Here is a 24,069-nt window from a genome sequence, read left to right as displayed (position 1 = left end):
TTTCAAGGTTGTTTTGAAATCCATTGTGGGCAATGCATAATCCAAACAGGAAGACAAGAAATTAGGTGTGATGAAGCAGGACATTTCCCTTCGCAGCATGCATTTGAGATGGAGGAGCAGTTTTCTCCAATATGCAGTTGGAGAGTACTTGTTTCCTTAGAGTGACGGAACAGGAAACTGAATAGTAAATGAAAATCCAAATGTCAGATGGAATTGCACAGCTTTGAGTCCCCTAGTATTTTAATCCTTAGAAATTGCAGGATTCTGAACTTGGAGTATGTTACCGCATCAAATTCTCATCTATTCAATTTCTGCTTTCAGCACGAAATTATGCAGTTTGTTTGGAAAATTAAAGTATTTTTCTTTTGCATTTTCAACTTGATATTCACATATAATATTGAATATCTTGGGTCTGAGGGTAACATAAATATTTTTATACTGTTATATAATTTTTATTGCAATTAATAGGCAACTTTTACAGCTCTACATCCTCCCTTATTATTTCAGCCCCTTCCCTTTCAAAATCAGTATTTTATGAGAAAGATAAATTAGCAGGCTAAAATATACCTGCTAATAACCAAGCAGGAATGATTTTGACAAACTGATTTCATGATTCGATTGGTACTTTAATAAGTAAAATAACTGAAAAACATGTGCTTTATTTATATTAGAAATATTCCAGTCAGATGTATGGTTTCTTCATGGCGGAACTATAAACATGAAATTGTTACATGTACTTTTTACATTATTCTTGTTTCAAATAATGACTATTATATCATTCAGCAGCCTAAGAAATCTTCCAAACTAAAATTTACAGACACAGTTTAGTTACTCCATGAAAATACTCATTTACTATGAGACTAAAAAAGGAAGAATATACTTTTAAATTTGACCCATATTTGTAAAATTTTCTGTGAAAAAAACAAGAGAACAAGGAAACCTTCCTGACTGTATAATTACAGAATTTTCAGTCTTATTCTTCTCTAAAAAATATAACATGATGTCCTTCTCCATTCTTAGGAGTTTTTACAGTATTTTTATGGTTTACAGTTGACTTGGGCAAATAAACAGAGGTGGTCATTACAAATCCAATGTCACATCCCATTAATTTCCTTCAGCAAGGTACTGGAGGCAGCTGGAGAAAACTTTGCTTTATACCCAAGAGAGTTTCTAGAATATTCAATATCTATATTCCCAGAGGAAATGGAAGTTAAGAGGAGAGAAGGCAACAATTCAATTCAATTCAGCAAGTCTGCAGATAATTGTTGAGCCTAACTCAATTCAAAGCATTGTGCGAAGTATGAAAATCAGTAAGTTTGGTCAGTGCCCTCAAGGAACCTCTCTTCCTTTTTCTGTCCTAGTAAGACATAGATATTCCTTTTGAGACTCTCTCCTCCTCATTATTTAGCAGCCATTTGCTTTGGAACTGACCCCAAGCTCAGTTTCATGGATGGTCCCAGACTGGACTAAACAAGGAACTGGCAAACTTTTTCTGTAAAGGACCAGAGTGTAAATATTTTAGATTTCGTGGAACCATAGAGAGTCTGTCACACTACTCACCTCTGTCCTTGTAGTAGTCACAAAGAGAAAGTAAACAAACGAGTGTGTCTGTGTTCCTATAAAATTTTATTTACAGAAATGGGCTGTGGGCCAATTTGTCCTCTCCACTGCAGTTTGTGGCAGTGCTGACCCCTGGTCTAAACCAAACTCCAGTGCTACAGTGACTGATTCAGGCATCAACTAATCAATGTGTGACATTTCCTTAGGTAAAGGGATTCTTGGGAAATGGGGTTAGGCAGGTGAAAACCCAAGATTTCTTTTTTCAATTATTATGGGATATCGTTTCCTCTATCTGCCATATGTGAAGGAGTAAGTTATGGTTGCTGTCAGCAGCCAGCTTACTACCATGAAAGAAGCCAGTTCTGATGATGAGGCCAACTCATGGGGAGAGCAGAGTGAAAAAATTTAAGATGTCACACATATTTGGAACCCAAGTTCTTCTTTAACCATGCTGGAAGCCTGTCCCACTTCTTGACTTCTCAGTTAAAATATTACAGTATGGTAGAGGCATAGGGTTTCCAAGGAAGAACAGTGGGTGACTGTTCTGCAGTCAGTCTGAGGAATCCAAGCAATGTCTCAGAGTGGACAACTTGAAGATGAGTAGGAGGCCTGCCAATGAACTGAAATCTCCAGTAAGAACCAGGAAATGTCTGAGGTACTGCTATATAGTGTGGTTGATATTGGCAATTAATCAGGAAAATAAGGTGGATTTAGAGATACACCAGCCAGATGCAGGGCACAGGTAAATCCCCAGGGAACCAGGGAAAGGTAAAATAGGCATCAAATTTTATCTCCTACAGTCTCTTTGAGGGAAAATACAGATGTAATTAGTAGGAATATTAATAAAGTACTTAGGTATGGTGTAGGTGACACTTCCATCAATAAGCTTAAATGACAATAGATTATCACTAAAATTACTTTGAGTAGGGTGGATTAATTAACTGAAGGGCTTTTGTTTTGCAAAATGCTATATGAAAATTTGGGTCTAGAGCTAATTTGTTCATATAATGTTAGAAAGCCAGATTACTAACACCAGCTCTTTTCAGTCCTGTCCTTCCCAAAAAGAGCCTTTGGCTTTTCTTCTAAACAATGGCCAGCCAACATTTAAAGTGAATATCCATTTTAAGAGGCACCAAATTATTAGCCAGTTCCATGTGCCCAACCTGTCTATCCAGCCTTGTCAGGAGGTGCTTACTGAAGGGACGCTGGCTTCAGGAGGAAAAACCCTCTAGTATCAAGATCCACTGGAGAAACCCAGACCAAAAGAAGCTTATCCTGACAATTCAGTCTGATCATGGTAGTTATTGTGAACTCACTCTGCAGACTTGCCATGTTAGTGATGGGAATTCAAAGATGAACTAGATGCAGTCCCTGCTCTCAGGAGTTGTGGTACTTCCCTTTGGCTGACTCTCACCCACCTCCCCCACACACTTTATTATTCCCTTTTTCTCAGCCTTCTGCAATCTATCACTTTATAAATTGGTATCTGACTGTGATCTCAAAAAATGCAGTAAGACAAAGCCTGAGGTTAATTCTCCATTTCAACTGCCTTGATTAGCCACTAATTAAATGTTTTGTTAGAAAACCACCCTTAATGAGCAACTAGATTATATTAATTATCTGTTCCTTGAATCTTCTAGAACACTAGTCCTTACCCTTGGCTTCATATTACAATTACCTGAAGGGCTTTAATAATACCGAGGCCAACCTCCACTCTCACAGATTCTGATTTAATTAGTTTGGGGTGAACTTGAGCATGGATATTTTTTAAAAACTCCTCCAGGTGATTCTAATGCACAGCAAAGGTGCAGACGGACTATTCTGGACTCCTACTCTGTATTGTCAAGAAGCCTCTTAGAGCCAGCTTCTTTTCTCTAGTGTCACCCTGAGAAGGGAGTTGTTAGTATGTCCCAGAACTTAGCCAATTCTCATCACTCATGACTCTGCCCATGACCTTCTGGTTTCTGCACTGGATTTCCTGAATGGAGAGTTGCTGGGTGAGCTGGTATGACATCTAAGAGGGAGTGGAAAGACTGAAGGGTTGCCCTGTACTGCTCCCTTCCTGCATTATTACTTACAGTCTCTCTCAGGGCCAGAGGCCATTGGCGGGGGGTGGGGAGGGGTGGGAATGAGCTAATACCTTATGTGTGAACAGAAATGAGAACTGCTGAAAACAGGCCATTCATGGACTGTGAGGTAGGTGGAGGGGTACCAAATTAAACCTTTTGTTGAAAGTTGCATTAAGCTTTAAATTTTATGACAACAACCTCCTTCAAATTACAAGAGCCATATATTTTGAGGGGTGCAACTATTTCCCATGTTTTATTTTTTTAAAATAGTCACCGAAAAAATTCAACCTGCTGTTGAATTTCCTAAATGTTTAAGTTCATCTTGCAAAGAAAAACGTTCTTGTTGGGAGAAAGTCTCTGGTCTCTGTTGATTGGCTTCCTGGTTCCTCTTACCTCAGTCTTTTGTTCTTCAACTGCCACCCCCACCTCTCTTTGCTCCCCAGAAACATAAGGCTTAACTGGAGGCTTCTCCTCATTTCCCTGGGTGAGATTTAAAAGCTGACTGAACCAAGAGGGTTCAAAAATACTGACTTCCTTCTATGCAATATTTCCCATTCACCTGGTTCACACAAATTGTCTTTATGTTAATATTCTCAGTAGGTGATTGCAAAAAGAAAATCAAAGTAGTCATTTTATAATCACCTGTGAGGCCTTATGAATTAAACTACATGCAACTGGCCAAACATCTTGTATTGGTCGCCTTGTTTTTCTTTCACTCCCAGCTCTCCAGACTGAATGCAGTCATTCATGGTGCTTTGTGTTTTAACAGAGCCCTCTCAGAACACTTTTATAAAGACCATAGGATGTAACATTTTGTCACAAATTTGTACCAAGGACCTAACAACTTCAACATCTGAGCTCTTTGTGCAGTCCGGTAAAGTGATGTGTATAGTAAATTGATATTTCTTGTAGTGAATGCATTTAATATATATTTTTGTTATTTATTGTTTCCTTGAAAAATCTGTCTTTGTTTTGGACATACGTACCTTTCATATAATTAAAAATTTTCTTTATAGATTTTTTCTGTTTTCTTATTTTACAAGAATACTCTTTTCTCCCACCCCAGCCCTGTACTGTGACCCTTAATCATCCTAAAAGAAGGGGAGACTCAGTTCTTACTGACTTTTCTAGGAGTTAAGAACAACAGTGTTTGCTGAGAAAGCCATCAAGGGACAACATCACTCTTAGGCACGTTTCTAGGGTCTGGGCATGGCATCACCCTTGTTCAAGCATACAAACATAAGAGAATAAACATACTCTTGCAGGCAGCAGTCTTGGTGGCATCAGTAAAGTCTTTATATTAGGTTATCTACATGAAAGAGAATATTCCTTTCCATGTCAGGAACGTCAGCCAGAATCACAGAATCACTACAGCCTTGAAGAGCCAAATTTTAGGGGCATGATTTCTGGTGAACGAGGTAAGAATCCATTCATGTTCTTCCTTTTGTCCTTTTGCTTTCCCCACACCCAACCAACCAGGTTACATTCTGTTTACCCCTTGATCGTTTAACTTAATCAATGTCTACCTCTTGTTCACATAGCAGGACAGCACCGGACCTGGAGTCTGGGACCCTGGGCTCTAGTTCTGTTCTTCTGCTGACTTGCACTGTGAACTTGGGCCAAGGAGTTTCCTGCTAAATCTCAATTTGATTTTTTGTGGGTCAAGTGTTTCTTATGTCCCTCTGGTCTCTTCTGCTTCCATGCTTCTAGTGTTTCTGTGTCAGGTCTTTACGAGCATGATCTTTCACAGTGGGTGTGTATACCTAGAGCAGCATCACAGACAGAAATTTGAAAACGTGGGTTGATATTTGAACCCTGCCAGGCACTCTTTGTTGTTTTACCCAGTTTTACATTCTAATTACTTACACTTAAACTCTGTTAAAAATGGGAACAAACTTCATTTTGAACAGAAGAACATTTCTTGTAAGTATAAACAATAGCTTTGATTACAACAAGCTGCTTTGTTATGAGAAATAATCACTTATTAATAACCTGTCTTATGACCTGCACAGTGACTAAATGCTTTTTGAGAGTACTCTGACACATTGGAATTCACTGGGAGTAAGAAAAGTGATAAGGAATTTCATTTGCTGATTGCAATAAGGGCCAGCATTCAAGTGAAAACCTTTATATTCCAAATCTGCCAATGCCTGCCTATTCCTTAGGCTACTGTGGGCCTCCAAACTTTGAATTTCTAACTTTATAAGAAGCATGCAAAATTGAACATACTATGCTGTTAAATTCTCAAATGGTATTTTTAACTGAAAGCAAAAGAGCATAAACATCTAGCAATATGGACAAACTAAGAAAATTTCTGGGGCATGTTTCTAAAGTCAAATGTCAGATCAACTATTAACATATATGACTAAAAACACTGGCAACGCACTAAGTTTTTTACAGCAGTTTATACCTTTCAAAGGGTATGGTATATGTTATTTTATTTGTTCCTCTCATCTACCTCAGGATATGGGTAGAGAAAGCATTATTATTGAAAATCTGAAACTGCTCTAAAAATATATCTTAAAAAAGTAATAAAGTTATTACCTCAGTGAAAGCATAGCAATATATGAGAAAATTGCACAAAGAGAGAGAGAGAGAGAGAGAGAGAATAATGTGACTACTGAAAGGATCTCAAAGCAATGACACCCCATTACTAAGGAGCACATATAGTTCCCAGAGTTGGTTTCTAAATTCCACTCCCCACTGAAAAGAACTGCAACTCATTTGACAAACAGCTGACATGGCTGACCTCTAGTCTGAGGCAGAAAAAACATAAGGTGAGCCTGGAATATCTGTAGCAGAAAGCAAAGAGGGACTCAGGAACAATAAGGTCATTTGAAAATGACATGGAAGACAGCTTGAAGGGGCTCCCACTGGCCTCAAGTTGGATAGTTTGAGCATGAAAGAGTTATGGAAATGGACTATAACACACTGATACAAATATTTATGAGGTGGTAGTGATACCTGTGAGATTGTGTGTGTGCGTGTGTGTGTGGAGGGGGGATACAAATTAAAGCACTTTTCAGAAAAGTATCAATTAGTGAATGTAAAAGAAATGGTAGAATTAAGAAATCACTATTGGCAACCCTAAATGTAGTAACTAGATTAGGCAAGGATCCTTTGTGGATGCTAATACTTTCAGGCGAAATGTGGTTAGAGAATAGGATATTCAGTCAAACCCAATGATTCACCCCCACAAATTATTTACTAATTGAATTTTATAGAGGAAATATACTTTTATGAATAGAGAGATCTGGCAGTCAACTCCTTAACTAATAATCAAATAGCATTACTATTAGTGTGACAATTTGATACCTTATGCTTCTAATGTGATATAATAAAAAGTACCAATAACACCTTTGCTATTCTTTCTAAATGTGTTTATCTTGAATTCATTCCTAAAAAAGCAATCAGAAAATTCAAAATGTAATCTGTTCTTCAAAATAATGGCTTGTACTCCTCCAGAAAACAAAACACAATGTCTTATTTTTTTTTTTAAGATTTTATTTATTTATTTGACAGAGAGAGACACAGCGAGAGAGGGAACACAAGCAGGGGGAGTGGGGGAGGGAGAAGCAGGCTTCCCGCAGAGCAGGGAGCCCGAGGCAGGGCTAGATCCCAGGACCCTGGGATCATGACCTGAGCTGAAGGCAGTCGTTTAACCAACTGAGCCACCCAGGTGCCCACAAAACACAATGTCTTGAAAAACCAAACAAACATAAAGGTATGTGACTTCTAAATTTAAAAAGGCTAAAAAGACATAACAATCAAATGCAATGCTTCATCATTCATTGAATCTTGTATTTTAAAGTTATAAAATATATTTTTGGAAAAAATATATTTTTGGTAAGTGGGAACATTTTATTTTTTTGAAGATTTATTTATTTATTTTAGAGAGAGAGAAAGAGAGTGCACGCAAATGGGGAAAGAGGCAGAGGGAGAGAATCTCAAGCAGACACCCGCTAAGTGTAGAGCCCCGTGGGGGACTTGATCTCAAGACCCATGAAATCATGACCTGAGCTAAAACTGAGAGTCAGATGCTTAACCAAGTGAGCCACCCAGGCACTCCATTGGGAACATTTTATTTTTTTTTAAGATTTTATTTATTTATTTCACAAAGAGAGAGAGATAGTGAGAGCAGGAACACAAGCAGGGGGAGTGGGAGAGGGAGAAGCAGGCTTCCGGCCAAGCAGGGAGCCCAATGCGGGGCTCGATCCCAGGACCCTGGGATCATGACCTGAGCCGAAGGCAGACGCTTAACGACTGAGCCACCCAGCGCCCCTATTGGGAACATTTTAATATGGACAGTAGATGGTATTGTTAATTTTCTTGGTAGGATGATGTTTTTATCCTTAGGAGATGCATGATGTAATATTTAGGGGTGAAGTGCCATGATTTCTGTAAATACATTTCAAATTGCTCAGGAAAAATGTCAAAGAGAAAGAAAGAGAGAAAGAAATATGAAACTGGGAATGAAAAAACAAATACAGCCAGAGGAAGATGTAGATATAATGAAGATATCCAATGAGATGCATTGGCCCAAACTCTTAAACTAACACACCTGCTGACCTTACCCAGTTCACAACTGCTCAGCAGGAGATGGGTGACCAGAAGCTTTTAAATACATTCTCTTGTACTGAGATGACTGGAAGAAAGTTCCAAGGACACAATAAACGTCCACCCCTTCTTGCTCACCTGCAACTGCAGTTTTAAAAGCTAGACAAACAATCTCTCATTCATTCTAATACTAGAACCTGTCAAGGATGGATATCAAGAGGGGGACTTTCTCACTGGCCTCTTCTGGGCATGGGGCTCCAGTTTCCTTCCTCTATCCCACCTCCTTGCCCATTTTTAATTTGGTTCCATAACCCCTCTGTTTCCATCTCCCCCCTTTCTTTTTACTTCTTACTCTGGTGCTGCTCAATGATTGCAGGAAGTTCCTTAAAAAAAATCTCTAAATATATCAGGCAGTAGAGTTCTCAAATTTTTTTAGCTTTTTACCTTTTAGTCCGTCTATCAGACTCTATTCCACTAACACCACATGGATTATTTTTGCTGACCAAGTTTAAATTTATCATTTGAGTTTATTGTCTTTATTGGAGAAATATCAGGAGTAAGATCTAAAAGGTGAACTATAGGTGTTCTACAAAGCATTGACATAGCAAACTCCTAATCCACTTGAACTAAGGAAGATATCTTTTACTAGAAAAAGTTTTTTAAAGAAGTAAAACACAGGTCCATCTTCTAGAAATTCTACACTGCCCCAATTACATTGATGGAACAAAACTCTTTCAAGGAGGAATATAAATATACACATACTTTCTTCTCAAGTCACTAGTGGAAGAAGATTCTAAAGACAGCAAGTCATTTGGATCTAGAAATCAGAGATAAAGAGTAAGGACTAAAAGGACAGGAAAAGTATTGACAAAAATTGAATCACCCATGTTGGGATTTTAAGACAATGTGACTTAGGGTGGCTAAATTATGGAAGTAACTTATCTATCCATACAAAATTTAAATCAACCCTATAATAAGCTTCATGACATCATTATTTTTCACTTGAAGAAAAATATAGGAGAATCCATTTTTAACACTGGGAGAAAGAAATGGACATCGTTTTTGTTTGCTTTCTGTTGACTATTGTATGTGGGTATTTCCCTTGTGAGCATGCTGCCTTAGGCATTTTAATTATGTAATTTATTTAACATTTCTTGGGATTTAGTTTGACCAGTAATGCATTCAAAATGTATTTAATGTCAGACTGCGTTCATTTGAGACTCTAGTGAGTCCTGGCATATGCTTATAAACACGGAACTCCATATACTTAGTTCCTAGTTTTATATTTCAGAAAAGTCTTAGTTTCATATACCTGAAGTAACAAGATAGTGATACAAATGCTGTATTTTCCTGATAAATAACTATACATGGATTTTTTTCACTGCAAGTATTGCATGTTATTTTAATCTAATTAAATTAAACAACCACTTTTGAAAGCAGCTGTGGGAAAGACAATGTGTTCGTTGATACAACACACAGTTCATGTTTTATGTTGAAATGAACAAGATATAAGTTGAAACATAAAAGATCTTTCAGTCTTTTACAAGGCATGAAGCAAGCATGTTCTACCAGGCTGTGAATTGAAGTCAGAGTGTCTTTGCATAATTCTAATTTCTGTAGACTCAGCATTTAGCAGTGACTTAGATACAGTTATACTTGGAAGGCAGTCAATAAATGCTTGTTGACTCAATAAATATACATAAATAAATACAATGCACTACCATATAGATCTATGAACAAAGTGCTATTGGACAAAAAAAAGAAAATGATAACAGAGGAAGGAAAGATCATACCTGGCTGAGAATAAAAGAAAAGGCTTTATGGAAGAGGTACTACTTGAATTGAATCTTGAAAAATAAGTAAGTCTAAAATAGATAGGGATGCTAAAGTGAGGTGGGGATATTGCCCATAGCCATGAAAATATTTCCAATTGATGACTTCCTGAGGATATCCAAGTGTCTGTAAAAATGCTTCTCCATCTGAAAGCTGCCAGAATATATTTAATATGTCAGGGAAATAAGATTTGAGGTGTTTCCTAAGAACAGAGTGATCTTTGATTTAGAAATGAGAAATTGCTGAGGAATTGGATGAATGTATTTCCAGAATATGGAGGAAATTTGCTGTATGGCAGTCTGGTGTGTTGTAGGAAACAGAGTTTTTGTTTTTGTGTTTTTGTTTTTTTTAATCAGTCAGTCTTGGCTTCAAGTCCTGGTTCTGATTCCCACAAACAATGCTATTTTGAGACAGTTTTTTAAACACTTTGAGCTTCATTTTTTCCTCTTTTGTAAAATGGCACAATTGTTCCTGCCTCTCCAGATTGTTGTAAGGATTAAATGAGGTAATGTTTATATGAAGTATCTGACCCCTGGTGAGAGCTCAGTATTCCTAAGTGGGCAGCCTCTGAACCAATTACATCATAACGTTTCCCTTAAAAAGTGGAATACAAACACACTGAATTCTTTCCATGGTGCAGTTCTGTCACTTTATCCTTGTATACAATATTTCTCAGAGATGTTTATAATTTATCTGTCTCTCCAAGGTTTTATTCAAGGCTCTGTACCCAGGAGGAACCTAATAAGTACTCCTTAAAAATAATTTCCATCAACACTTCATTCTGAGCTTGCTTTGATTCTAAACAACTCTGAACCATATCAATATCACTGACAAGTTTCATCTGTATCTTTAATTACCGATTTGAATTAATAATGTGTCAACCCTGAAAACATTATCTCTAACAGTCTTACTAAGTAAGCAAATGCCAATCATGTGGTCTGCTGTTTAAAAAACAAAGTATAAAAACTTCTCCCTTAAATAGGCTTTTATTGTTTCACTGATTTTGCCAATTGCAGTTGTAGTGTGCTATTTGGGTTATAATGATCTATTCCCCAAGTCAGAAGGAGGAAACAGGTATTTGCAATACAGTGAGTCTCACTTAAACTTGCTGCTGCCCTACTTGCTCTTGGATCACAACATTCTCCTTTTCTATTGTGCTTAATTACTTCAATCACTTATTATTTTATTTTAGTCTCTTTTTCAATCACTTATTTTAAAGTTGCGTCTTTCTTTTGTGCTCTTAGGGTGTCCTTATGCAACAGGAGACTAGTATTGCCAGAGTTTAGTTAAGCAGAAGTCAGTACATTGGAATTAGAGTGACATTTTTCTTTATGCTGAACAAAAGGAAGCCTTTGGACTTTTAAGCCCTGAAGTGAAATTACTGGAATCTACTCCTTTAATATATGCTAAGTAGCTGGTACCAAAGGCAGTGCTCCCCTTGAGGATTAGTAAGTCAAGGACATTTTGTTCCATCTACAGGACAATATGCTGCTTTTCCATTGTATGACAGGATCCTCATTTTTAAAAGTTGAATAGAATACTGCTTACAAAGGAAAAACAAACATTTTCAGCTGGTTAAATTTGAGATGTTGAGTAAATTCATTACAATGCCTGTAGTGCTTTTATTTGATCTTGAATTGGAGACGTTTTCCTATTCTCAAAGCTTTTGTTTCTCAAGGCTTTGTTGAGATATCCAAACAAATAGAACTCTATTTGAGACAGTAGACTTAAATATTTTTGTCCTTAAGTATTAATTTCAGTTGTGTTGCTAGTTGAACCTAACCTTGTATTTGTTGATATTTAGTCAAAGATTAATTATGTAAGGATTAGGAATATAAGCATCTTCCTACAATTTAACATCATTATTTGGGCAGTTGAGGTAGAAGAATGATGTATCTGCAAGAAAGAACTCAAAGCTGCCATGGAAGCAATAAGAGAAAATTAAATACAGAAAAAAAAAAATACAGAAAATCAGCCCTGAAGGGAGGTAGTGCAATGGTAAGTGCATAACTTTCCAAGCATAAAGAGGACAGGCTCATGCCATCTTGGTTATGTGAATTGTTTGTCATGATTTCCTCACCTATCTATTTGCAACTTTTTTCTGTCTTGTGTCCTATATTTTTGGAAACTACCTTAAATCCAGGAATAAAGCAGATATAAATGCATAGTTAAAAATCAGTTCTTATTGTTTAATAAAGAAAAGTAATTAACAGAATGTGATTAAATTCTTTTCCCTCTTTGTTCTGTGAAAGCTTTTTCAACATGAGCCTTTTAAAAGCCAGCTTGGAACACATGAAATGATGTCCCCAATTGCCCTTTCCAAGAAAAAGAAAAGTGTCATATTTACTTTGACCTTGGATAAAATCCAAGGGCAAAATACTGAGTCATACTGTTGCAGAGTCAATTTCACTACACTCTACCATGAGAATAGAGCCTTCTGGTGAAATGATTGGATAAATGGGTAAAATCTTGCAAACCAAAGCATTTCTCTTAAAGCAATGGTTCCAAGTTTGGTCCCTAGGTCAGCAATATTGGAATCATCTGGGAACGTGTGAAAAATGCAGAATTTCTAGTCCTGTCCCAGATCTCCAGAATCATGAACTTTAGATAATTCTGATGTATGCTTAAGTTGTGGACTACCATCTTAGACTGTCTATTCCCTGTATTAATAACCTCAGTTGGGCTTCTACCTCTATTGTACTGTTTTTAGAAATCATTTAAAAAATAATAAAAGTTTATTAAATAAAACTTGAAAATTATAGAACATAAGAAAGCAGAGGAGGAAGGGGAAGAGGATGATGATGATGTCATCATCATTTCCTCCCACCCAAATGCCAGAATTTTTACTTTTTTGTGATTTTCCATTAAAGTTTTTTTCTGCAACACTTATTTTAAAATATCTGTATATTACAGCCTACATTTTAAATGTCACAACACTTTTCCATGTTACTATCTAAATGTGTAAATCTCATTTTCAGATCTTCAAAAAATCCCATTCATTTAACTATATGCCTATGGTTAGACATTTCAATTTCACAATTATAGATAACCCTCTGATGAATATATGTGTGTATAAAGCATTTCTACATTTTTTTAAAGATTTTATTTATTCATTTGACTGAGAGAGACACAGTGAGAGAGGGAACACAAGCAGGGGGAGTGGGAGAGGGAGAAGGAAGCCCGATGTGGGGCTTGATCCCAGGACCCCAGGATCATGACCTGAGCCAAAAGCAGACACCTAACGACTGAGCCACCAGGCACCCCGCATTTCTACACTTTTAAATGTATCCTTAGAGAGTCCTGTGAGTAGACTTCCTGGGTCAATGTAGATGGTTATATTGTAAGATGTTTCTATTGGTTAGACTCTGAACATTGTCTTAACTCTCCAAGACCCACTTGTTTCTGAGGCATAGAAATTTATTTAGCTCAGGAGGCAATCCTATATCAATCTTCACACAGCCTCCTCTGTGCCTTCATTTTTTCTTTTTCACCTGTTTATATTTCTACTAAAGTTTGCAGCAAATCTTCCTAAAATTTATCCCACGCCCAATCTTAGAATCTAAATTTCTAGTACCGCCTTCATCATTTCCCCACTGCAGGTCTTCAAAGGGCACTTTGAAAGGAAGTTCAGTGTAAGGCTAAATCCTCAATAGTTTTATTTTAAAGATTTATTTATTTATTTATTTAGCGTGCACAGGGGGAGGGGCGGAGGGAGAGAGAGAGAATCCCAAGTAGACCCTGTGCTGAGCATGGAGTCCAACGCAGAGCTCAGTCCCAGGACCCTGAGATCATGACGTGAGCCGAAGTCAGATGCTTAACCGACTAAGCCACCCAGGGGTCCCTACCACTCTATTACTGTCTTTGCCTCCTTTTCAGGATCTTGTGTGACCTTTTCCTTTCTCTCCTGTATGTCTGTTTGCAAAAGAGATATATTTGCAATTAGGAGATGGCTTTATATTTATTCTCCTAATTGCTAGACCTACGTATTCACTGATGGGTTTGCAACTAACCCAGAAGCCCACAAAGGTCTTATTTCTCTGCATTTTCCTAACTTCCTCATAACTTGTCTGTGTCCCTATTTTCCAACTTCCCTGTGCTCTGTCCAGGCTTCATTCCATTGTTGTTTTTACACAGGAAAAGAATAGAGATAGCCAAATAACATCCTGCTCCATACCATCGAATTCTTTTTAAAACTCGTTACCCAGACTTATCTTCTCAAGAGGTATGACTGTAGGTTAGAAATCTGGAGACAGAGTGGGATATTCAGCAGACAAAGGGGCCCTGTGCTTATTCTTTCTGTAAATGGATTCAGAATGGTTGCCAAATCAATAGACTTTTTTAAAAGTCATCTTTCCTTTACTTAAAGAGTACTTAAAGAAACTGCATTTGGTCTTTCAGTCCAGTGGGAATGTCCAATATAATGAATTTACTTCCACAGAAGCCTAAGAAAGTGAATATAGCTTTGAAAGTGTTTAGTTTGCACCCAGGGAATAGTTTACATGCCTGGAGAAACTCTATCAAGATACAGCTGGAATTTGGGAAATTGACTCAGTGCTAGGCTAATATTAATAATAACCCATCCAGCATTTTCGTACCCTTCTTCCTTATGTTTACAATGTTCTCAATACACTACCGCTTTCTACCACATGCCTCTAGATTATATCCCTAAAAGGGGAGTTTTAAATATAACCATATAGGTCATTTCATTTTATCCTCTTAAAGATGGGATGAGAAAGCCAGTGGATGAACAAAGTGTGAGAGGTGGATTCCTTAATAAAATAAGAGATTGATTGGTCAAGTAACTCCTTCTCTGAAACCTACAAAAAGTAGAAATTGATTATTTTATTAAGCAGGGGGTACTTGTATATTGCATAATAACATATTGTTTATATTTTAACATAAATAAAGGGAATTACATCCATGGATTCCAAATGTCAGAGGAGGCCTGCTAGGGTTCTCAGAGAATAGTAGCAGGCAAAAATATATCAAAGTAACTGAAACCCCACCAAATTTCAGTGAATTCATTGTTTTAAACAGTAGCCTTATACATATCTATTTTAGAAAGAGTTCTTTGAAAAGATGAAGACACTTAAATTTCTAGGAATATTGAGATTGGGAGGTAAAAATTCTCCCACTATGAAAGAGCTAGAAATGCAGTATAAAATATAACAAGCATCTTAAATGCATAGCTGTGCTCATAAAAGCATAAAGGAAACTGACAGGGGCCAAAATTAAAGAAAGAGTTTAAAGTCAGAAATGTGTGGGCCAAGAGGGCATGCTTGGCTTGAGAATATTTGCCAGTCCCCATAAAGCCTTAGCTTGCAATGGATGTATAAGGACTGGATATAATGCTTTGGGTCTCTATAGGGTTGGACTTGATATGCTTGCATAATGCTAGAACTTCTTTGGAAGTTTCCTATAATATCCTTTCTTAGAGCTTAGCTGCTCACCACTCTGTTCATTAAGGTAATCCCATAGCAGAGGAGCTAAAGCCCCTAGTTTTATAATCCCTTCAATTTTACCTCACAGCTGGCATAGGTAATAACAAAAATGAGGGATAGGTTTATATATGCAGATTCACATCCAACATCGACTAGTTCTTCCTAATGCCCAGGCACTCCTATGAAGTCCTGTCTTCATAAACTCATTTGCCACTTGTAATGATTTTATTCGGGGACCTTATGTTCTTTTCTTCTATGACCTTGCAGGTCTATCCTCTTTATTCAGACATGTCTGTATAAGGCTATAGCTTAGCTGAGGGATACAGAACTCAAGTTTTTGTCATTGAGCTTTTAGGTCCCAGGAAAATCAAAGATTGTAGCTAAATAGCAGTTTCTCTGTCTCTGAGACATATATAAATAAAGAAGAATTCTAAATAAAGAAGAATATTTGTCTATTTCAAATATAATCATGTTGGCTTGGTCTAAGCAGAATACATAGAAACCACTGACTGTGGAAAGGATGTGGAGGGCAAGGAGTGACAACTGCATGAACCTTATATGAGAGTCTCACATTAACCCAGGTAATATGTTGTAGTGTTTTTATAAGTGGCACTGTACCTACCATATTATAAGCATCTTTTTAGTTAATGTTTGTCATTTTCTCTCCTTTCCTTATGTGAGTAAGAGTTGGGAGGGAAGAAGGCAGCAGGATTCCAACTTTGTCATACCATGACTGTCCAAAAACTACTAATTTTTATGGGATTATAAGAAGTATGAAGAGTGATGCTGTATAATAAATGCAAGTCATTGCAGTAAGTCCAGTAGGTGCTCTCCTGGGGTTGGTTGGGTAGAACTGGAGGTGAGAAAAGAGACAAAGAGAAAGAGAATCAGGATTTTGCTTTTGGATCTGTGAGGCTCCTTAGCTAGTATTCCACCCTAAGAAAAAAGATGTGTCTGGTGGTGGTAGCATGGGGGTTATTATACTTCTGTAGTCATAAGACATTCCTCATTAGGAATGAGGAGAGGAAAAAAGAAGGGTGGGGAAACAGAGCAGAGAGATTAAGAATGAACAGCTGGGTGGATACATTGAAAACCTTTATATCATTAAGCTGCTGATTTATTCATTCAATAATGCATTCATATTCAATGTGGTTAGGGAAGACTGGAGGGACAATCCATTATGAACCTCTGTATCATATCCCACGAAACACTTCATCAATCTCACTAATTTCTTCACATGTCTCTCCCTGAAGACTTTCAGCCACAGACTCTCACTTTTCCCCCAGGTAGGCTATTCCGGTGCCATAGCTTTTATTGCATGGCTGCTCCTCACAACAGTAAATTAAAACATCTAAATCTGAATCTAGACAAATAATTCGTTCCACCACTTTTCTCCCAGTGAGTTCAGTTAGGTAGTTTTTCTAAAGGGACATGTGTTTAACAAATCTTGACATTTGGGTTTAGCGCATGAATTAGCCATTCTGGCCATGGCTTTGATCTACATAGATGCTAGCTCAGCACTGAGAGGCTATGTGGAATGTGATTCACCAGGGCAGTTCTGGGCAGAGCCAATGACCTGGAAAACTCATTCTTGACCTTTCTGGCCACGGGTATCCTCTTATCTCATAGTGGTTATAATCACCATGATCAGTGTTTAATAATTCCTCAAGTATATATTAAAAGACCCAAATTCTCACCTACTTCAGATTGACTCTAAGTATTAACATAAGGGTTTCCAAAAAGTAAAAATTAATTTTGCAATTTAACAAAGAATTAATACAAGCCTGTAAAGCAGCAAAAATTATACTTTTTCCCCAAAGAGGCTGAAAAAATGTAAATAGCTGTCATAGAGTAGAAAAGCTTTTCTAGATATAATGTGTAAAATGTGGACTCTTTAATGTGCATTTATTAAGAGACAATGAGTAAAGGGGTTAGAGTGTGGCATTTTGAGTCAGACACACTTGGGTTCAGATGCTAAGCCTTATTTTCCTCATCTGTAAGATGGGGTTACAAATAGGACCTCCTGTGTAAAGGCACTCTGAGGATCAAATGAGAGTGTGTGTGAAGCATTTAACAGTGCCTTACTCTATCCAGACACAACAGAGCTAGCATCAGCATCATTGTAAATACACTAGTTTACAATCTGTGGCGTTCTACCTTTCTGACTGAAGCACTCGACAGTTTGCTACATATTCTCTCTATAAACTCAATTTCTCAAGAATTTTTGCAGCAGGAAAGAATGTCTTTTTTAAAAATGAACTATAGCACATATTGCTTTTTGTGGGGAATATGGGTCTGGGAGAATAGACTTTTAGCTAAGGCTCTACCATATCATAGGGTTACAGTATACCCACTGTTCACAACTGTTCCTCATGCCTGACCAAAGACTGAATATCAATAAAACCTTGTACTCTTCTTACCGTATTAGTGATGAATGCTATGAATATTAAAGACATTTTTATATCTTTTATTTTATTCATTCAAACCGATAAACAGTTATTAGATTTTTCTTAGGGTTTAAGCACCTGCCTTGCATTTGGGGGGGTTACAAAGGCAATGGGAACAGAGTCCTGGCCCCCATTTTCCACACCCATCACCATCAGCATCTTTATGATTCTTCTTTTTCCAAATATAATTATTATTTTCCAAGTGTTAAAATTTGTCTCAATTGTTAGAGAAATATCCTTTTATGCTATTCACAGATCCCTTCTTTGAATAAGTCACAGTGATGATGGATATGCAGAAGATAAAGCCTCCCCTATGATTACACAAAGTCCTTCCACTGCTGAATAGAAAAGAAACACGCACAAATGGGAAAACAGCTGCTCCCATGTAGTCAGCAAATTGCAGTTATCTCATCTTGCTGAGTTCAGCTTTGATTATACACTTTTTCGATAGTTTGATAGTCATTACTAATAAGGGTAGCTCTTAGGTGCTAATGTTGTAAATTCTTTAGAAAAAAGGTAAATGAGCCTAAAAGATATTCAAGATATCAAAGATGGCAATGGTAATTTCAACATAAGTCTCTTTCTATTGCTTAAGCTTTTATACCATAATAAATGTGGCAAATGGCATTCTGGTCTGGATTGGAATAATTCTGTCTCACTTCTTTGACCCTGAAGCAGTCATTCTAACGTACCATCAACACATCCTCTTACTGAACTCACACACTGTCTTTGGTGACACTCCAAGACAGCGGTATAGTTCTTCCTTCAAAAGAGTGACGTGTTACTGATCTCATTCTAAGGAACTGAAGGAACTGAAGGATGGCGCAGGGAGCCTACTTCTGTCACCAGTACTTGTCATCATCTGCACAGGAATCAAGACATGGGAGAAAGGGTTTGAAATGCCACTGGGAAATCTCGGCTGTCTGAAAATGTCTGCACATAAGAGGCCGATGGTTCACTCATGGCATACAAGTTCCCCAAGTGGAGTATTGATCAAACTTTTTCCATTTCAAAGCACATGTAGAAAATAATAATATTTCCTGGGATAAATCAGAGTAAGTTTGGGAGTAGCTCTACAAGGTGTGGTGATAAAATAATTAGATAAAATAATTATATTATTGTTCTTAATACTTTGCTCTCTTTATAGAGCAAAGTATTAAGAACAATACTTGACATTTGTATTTATCAAACTTTTTCCATTTCAAAGCACATATAGAAAATAATAATATTTCCTGGGATAAATCAGAGTAAGTTTGGGAGTAGCTCTACAAGGTGTGGTGATAAAATAATTAGATAAAATAATTATATTATTGTTCTTAACAATACTTGACATTTGTATTTATCAAACTTTTCCATTTCAAAGCACATGTAGAAAATAATAATATTTCCTGGGATAAATCAGAGTAAGTTTGGGAGTAGCTATACAAGGTGTGGTGATAAAATAATTATTTTATTGATAAAATAACTTGATAAAATAATTATATTATTGTTCTTAATACTTTGCTCTCTTTATAGAGCAAAGTATTAAGAACAATACTTGACATTTAACTGGAAAAATACATCCAAGTAAAACCTTCACATTTCCAATGAGAAACTTGAGCTTGCTTCGGTGAACATAACTATGATTTTATCAGATCTTTGTACTTGAAATGACCACAATTTCTGATTAAGACTTTTTTAAATGATGATGTCTCCAAAATTGGAGAGTCATTATCAACAAGAAACTCAGTTCCCACAAATAGGTGATAAAAAATTTAAAACCATTATTACAGCAATATAAAAATTAATAGTTGGAAATTAGGTTTAAAGAATATAACCAGGGGGCGCCTGAGTGGCTCAGTTGGTTAAGCGACTGCCTTCGGCTCGGGTCATGATCCTGGAGTCCCGGGATCGAGTCCCGCATCGGGCTCCCTGCTCGGCAGGGAGTCTGCTTCTCCCTCTGACCCTCCTCCCTCTCATGCTCTCTGTCTCTCATTCTCTCTGTCTCAAATAAATAAATAAAATCTTAAAAAAAAAAAAAAGAATATAACCAGTATTCATTTCTTCCACTGACAAATGCAATGTTGAAATTTTCTGTGATAATAAAAAAGGATCTTGAATGTAGGTATTTTTAAAATAATGATGGAGCTTTGATTTGTGGAACGTGCATACATTGTCTGAGCAGCTACCCTTTTAGCCTGGATATCACTAACAAATAACAGAAGTATCAGAATAGAGACTTCAGTGATTAGCCACTGCATGGAATTGCACGCATGGAATTGTACCCCTCTCTTCCAGTGGGCTGTAGGTTGGACTGCTGTTCTGTGTGTTTCTCCTTGAGTGCCTCCAGCATAACACTGCTCTTTTTTGCAGGTGGAAGAGCTACTCCTTGGCTCCACACTGAACAGAGATCAGGTGGTGAGAGCCAGATATGGCTAAGAGTGCTCACCACCTGAGAAGACCAGGCAATACTGTTGTACCCCATTCCTCTTGGGCTGAGCTCCAGATGAGGAATCTAATAATCAGAGGCAATTGGCTTTGGGACTCCAACCAGCCCCTCAACTCCATTGGGTTGCCTATTGGGATCCTTATTTCCTAGTACCTACCTCTGTAAGTCTTCTGCATCATACCCAAAATTTGCAAACTTTTTATGAAGGTTTGCCCTAGGGTCTGGAATAACTGATTGAATACCTATATATACTAATCATAGGATAACAGTGAAGTGCCCCTCCTTCCCTAAAAACTGGGAGATGATTATAGGAGAGCGAGTAACATATTTATCTTATTAATTATTGTATTTTCAGTTCCTAGTGCAAAGAAGGAGCTCAATACATATATTTTGAAAGAATAAGTAAATAATGTAGGAAGTGGGTTTGCTCCCTGATGGTTAAAAGTACTCAAGGTAACGCACTTGGGAGCATAATGAGCCATGGACAACACTATTGGAATAGTAGCTTAATTTATTCAACAAATTTATTCAGCAAATGTAATTCAACAAATTTGTTTATTCAACAAATAATTATTGAATTCTTACCATGAACCAGGCACTGTTTGGAGTGCTAGAAATCTAGTAGTGAACAGAAGAGTCATAAAACCTCATGGGAAATGGACAGCACTGAAATAAACAATGTGAGTTCAATATATATATGTTAGATGTTTATGAGGTATGAAAAAAAGTAAGGCATTAATGAGGAATAGGGAAGCCTAGAGAATTTTTAAAAAGGAATTCTAAGAAAATGACATTTGAACAAAGACATAAAGGAACTAAGGGAACAAACCTATGGGGCTGGTGGAGGGAGCAGCAAAAGTAAAGGCCCTGAAACTGGAAAATGCTGTTATGGTCAAGAGATGAAAAGAAGGCCAGTCTGGCTGGAATGGAGTGAGTGAAGAGGAAACTAACAGGGGAGTGTAGTGGTCCACGTCACATAGAACCCCGTAGGCTGCAATAAGAACCTATTCTTTCAGGGGCGCCTGGGTGGCTCAGTCAGTTAAGTGTCTGCCTTCAGCTCAGGTCATGATCCCAGGGTCCTGGGATCAAGCCCTGCGTCAGACTTGCTCAGCCAGGGAGCCTGTTTCTCCCTCTCTCTCTGTCTGCTGCTCCCCCTGCTTGTGCTCTCTCTCTCTGTCAAACAAATAAATAAAATCTTAAAAAAAAAAAGAACCAATTCTTTCAATCTGAGTGAGATAGATAAAACGCTGGAGGTAGAGGAGGTGAGCAAAGGATTGACATGACCTAGCCTTTAATAGGACCCGTCTGTATGCCCTGCTGAGAATAAACCCAAAGAGCAAAAAGACAGAAACAGGCACATCAGTTAGGAGGCTTTTGCAATAATGCAGAGGAGAGACAGTGGTAATTTGGAAAAAAGGCAGATGTGGTGCAAATGATGAGGAGTCACGTTTAGGATATGTGTCAAAGACAGAGCCAGGAAGATTTGCTGATAGAGTCAATGTGGGACATGAAAGAAAAAAAGGAGTCAAGGCTGGTATCTGGGTTCATGTCCTGAGCAACTGAAAGCATTAAGCTGCTGTGAAGACTGCCTTTAGCTTAACTGGCATAAACCTATTAATGAAATTATTTGCCAAAATGGGACTCAGAGAAATAACTTTGGCTATGTGTCTGTAGTACTTTCTTCTTTTTAAAAATTATTTTATAGAAAATGGCCTATATAAAAGTTTAGAAAGTAAGATAATAAACCGACTTCAATAATGATCAACATTTTGTTAGTTTTGTACCTTCTATTCCCCATCCACACATTTTTAATTTTTCTGGAGTATTTTAAACCATGTTAGAGAAGGCCATCGAGAGAATGTGATGCGGGTGACCCACCAGCTGGACCCAGGCAATCCGATGCCCCTCACCCGCTCCCCTGACCTTGGAATGTATGCTCTGCCTACTATTCCCACAGTGGGAGCTGTTTCAAGGATGCAGCCTGGAGAGAGTGAGGTGTTGTTGAGACCATCTGGACTAAACATGTGACTGAACCCAGTTAAGGCCTCTTTGTAACTTTTAAGATTTTGTCAGGTGCAGAAATCTACTCATCCTGCAGCCACCCAAAATAAGCCTCATAAATAAGTTCCTTTGTTTATTAAACCTGCCATCTACCAATGTGGAGTGGTCTGCCTCTTTCTGCAGACTCTCCTTGCCCCCTGGGTATGGAGGCCAGTTTTAGAGTTACCCATTTACCTCTTAAATCATTCAGTATATACTTCACTAATTGACAATAAATTTTTTATGCACCCATCATGACACTATTATACCTTAATACCAGAACATACTTTTTTTAGCATTCTACCTTTCTACCATTTCTTAATACCATCTAATATGCAAACCATATTCAAATTTCCCTGTCTCCAAATTATCTACTAACAAGTGATTTGTTCAGATCAAGGTGCAAACAAGAGCCTCATATCACATTTGACTGTTATGCCTTTTAGGTCTCTTTTATTCAGTAATAGCCCTTTCCCTTGTTTTCTCTTCATATTTCTGATGTTTAAATAATAATAATAATAATTATCTTTATCTTTATTATTATTTGCAGAAACTGGGTCATTTGTCTTACAGAATGTCCCACACTATGAATTTGGCTGATCATTTCCTGAGAGGATTTTCTAAAATGGTCTCTACCCTAATTTTTTTTTGTTTTTTTTTTATTAAGATTTTATTTATCTATTTGACAGAGAGAGACACAAAGAGAGAGGGAACACAAGCAGGGGGAGTGGGAGAGGGAGAAGCAGGCTTCCTGCGGAGCAGGGACCCTGATGCGGGGCTCCATCCCAGGACCCTGGGATCATGACCTGAGCCGAAGGCAGACGCTTAACGACTGAGCCACCCAGGCGCCCCTACCCTTTTTTTTTTTAGTGATAGTTTTATTGTTGTTGTTTTTTCTTCTTCTTAAGACTTGATTTGGTTCAACTTCAGTATTTTTGGACAGAATATACATAGGTGGTATTGATTACTTTCTATTGCACCATTAGACTTTTTAATCCATTGATGAATATTGCTTAGATCAATTATTAATAAAATTGGGACTGGAAAGTGGTGGTTTTCTAATTTTATCATTTCTCCTGTAGTTTTATTAGGCATCCTATAGGAAAGAACTCTCCCTTGTCAAATATTTGGTTACCCTGAAATAAAGTTTTAGAGGAAATGAAGGGTAAATATTTAGTATTTTTCTTTATTTGTTAATCTGCAGAATACTGAATTTGTCCGTTTAATTGTCCATTGTGGTAAATAGTGACTTTTACTTTTTAAAAATCATCATGAACTCACAGGTTCTTATATATTTGATGTGTTGCAATCCATTATAATAACTTTTTTTTGGTGATTCATTTGTGCTATGCTAGGCCAGCGAAAGCCCCTTTAGTTTGGCTCCTTTGTCCCTTTGGCGTGAGTTTGTTAGTCTTTGATAGGTGTCTGGCATAAGATATTCATTGTATATTTCCTGTACCAGACACAGAACCAGTCATTTCCCTTAGTTTCTGTTAATGCGCCCCTAGTTTCTGTTAATGTGAATGGTATTCAGAGACCACAAGCTGTATGCTAGGGGTCCTTATTGCTGTAGATTCTCATTGTCTCTTGAATCAGAACATTATAAGGGAAAAGGATACTGATCCTGGGATTTGTGCATTCTGACAGGCCTTACTAGAGATTCAGTATTTATTGGCATTTTGGTCAGGACTGAC

The sequence above is a fragment of the Mirounga leonina genome, unplaced genomic scaffold, assembly GCF_011800145.1.
Source record: "Mirounga leonina isolate KUSES-001 unplaced genomic scaffold, KU_Mleo_1.0 Mir_125, whole genome shotgun sequence".
Taxonomy (NCBI): Eukaryota; Metazoa; Chordata; class Mammalia; order Carnivora; family Phocidae; genus Mirounga; species Mirounga leonina.
Note: the sequence above shows the minus strand (reverse complement) of the source record.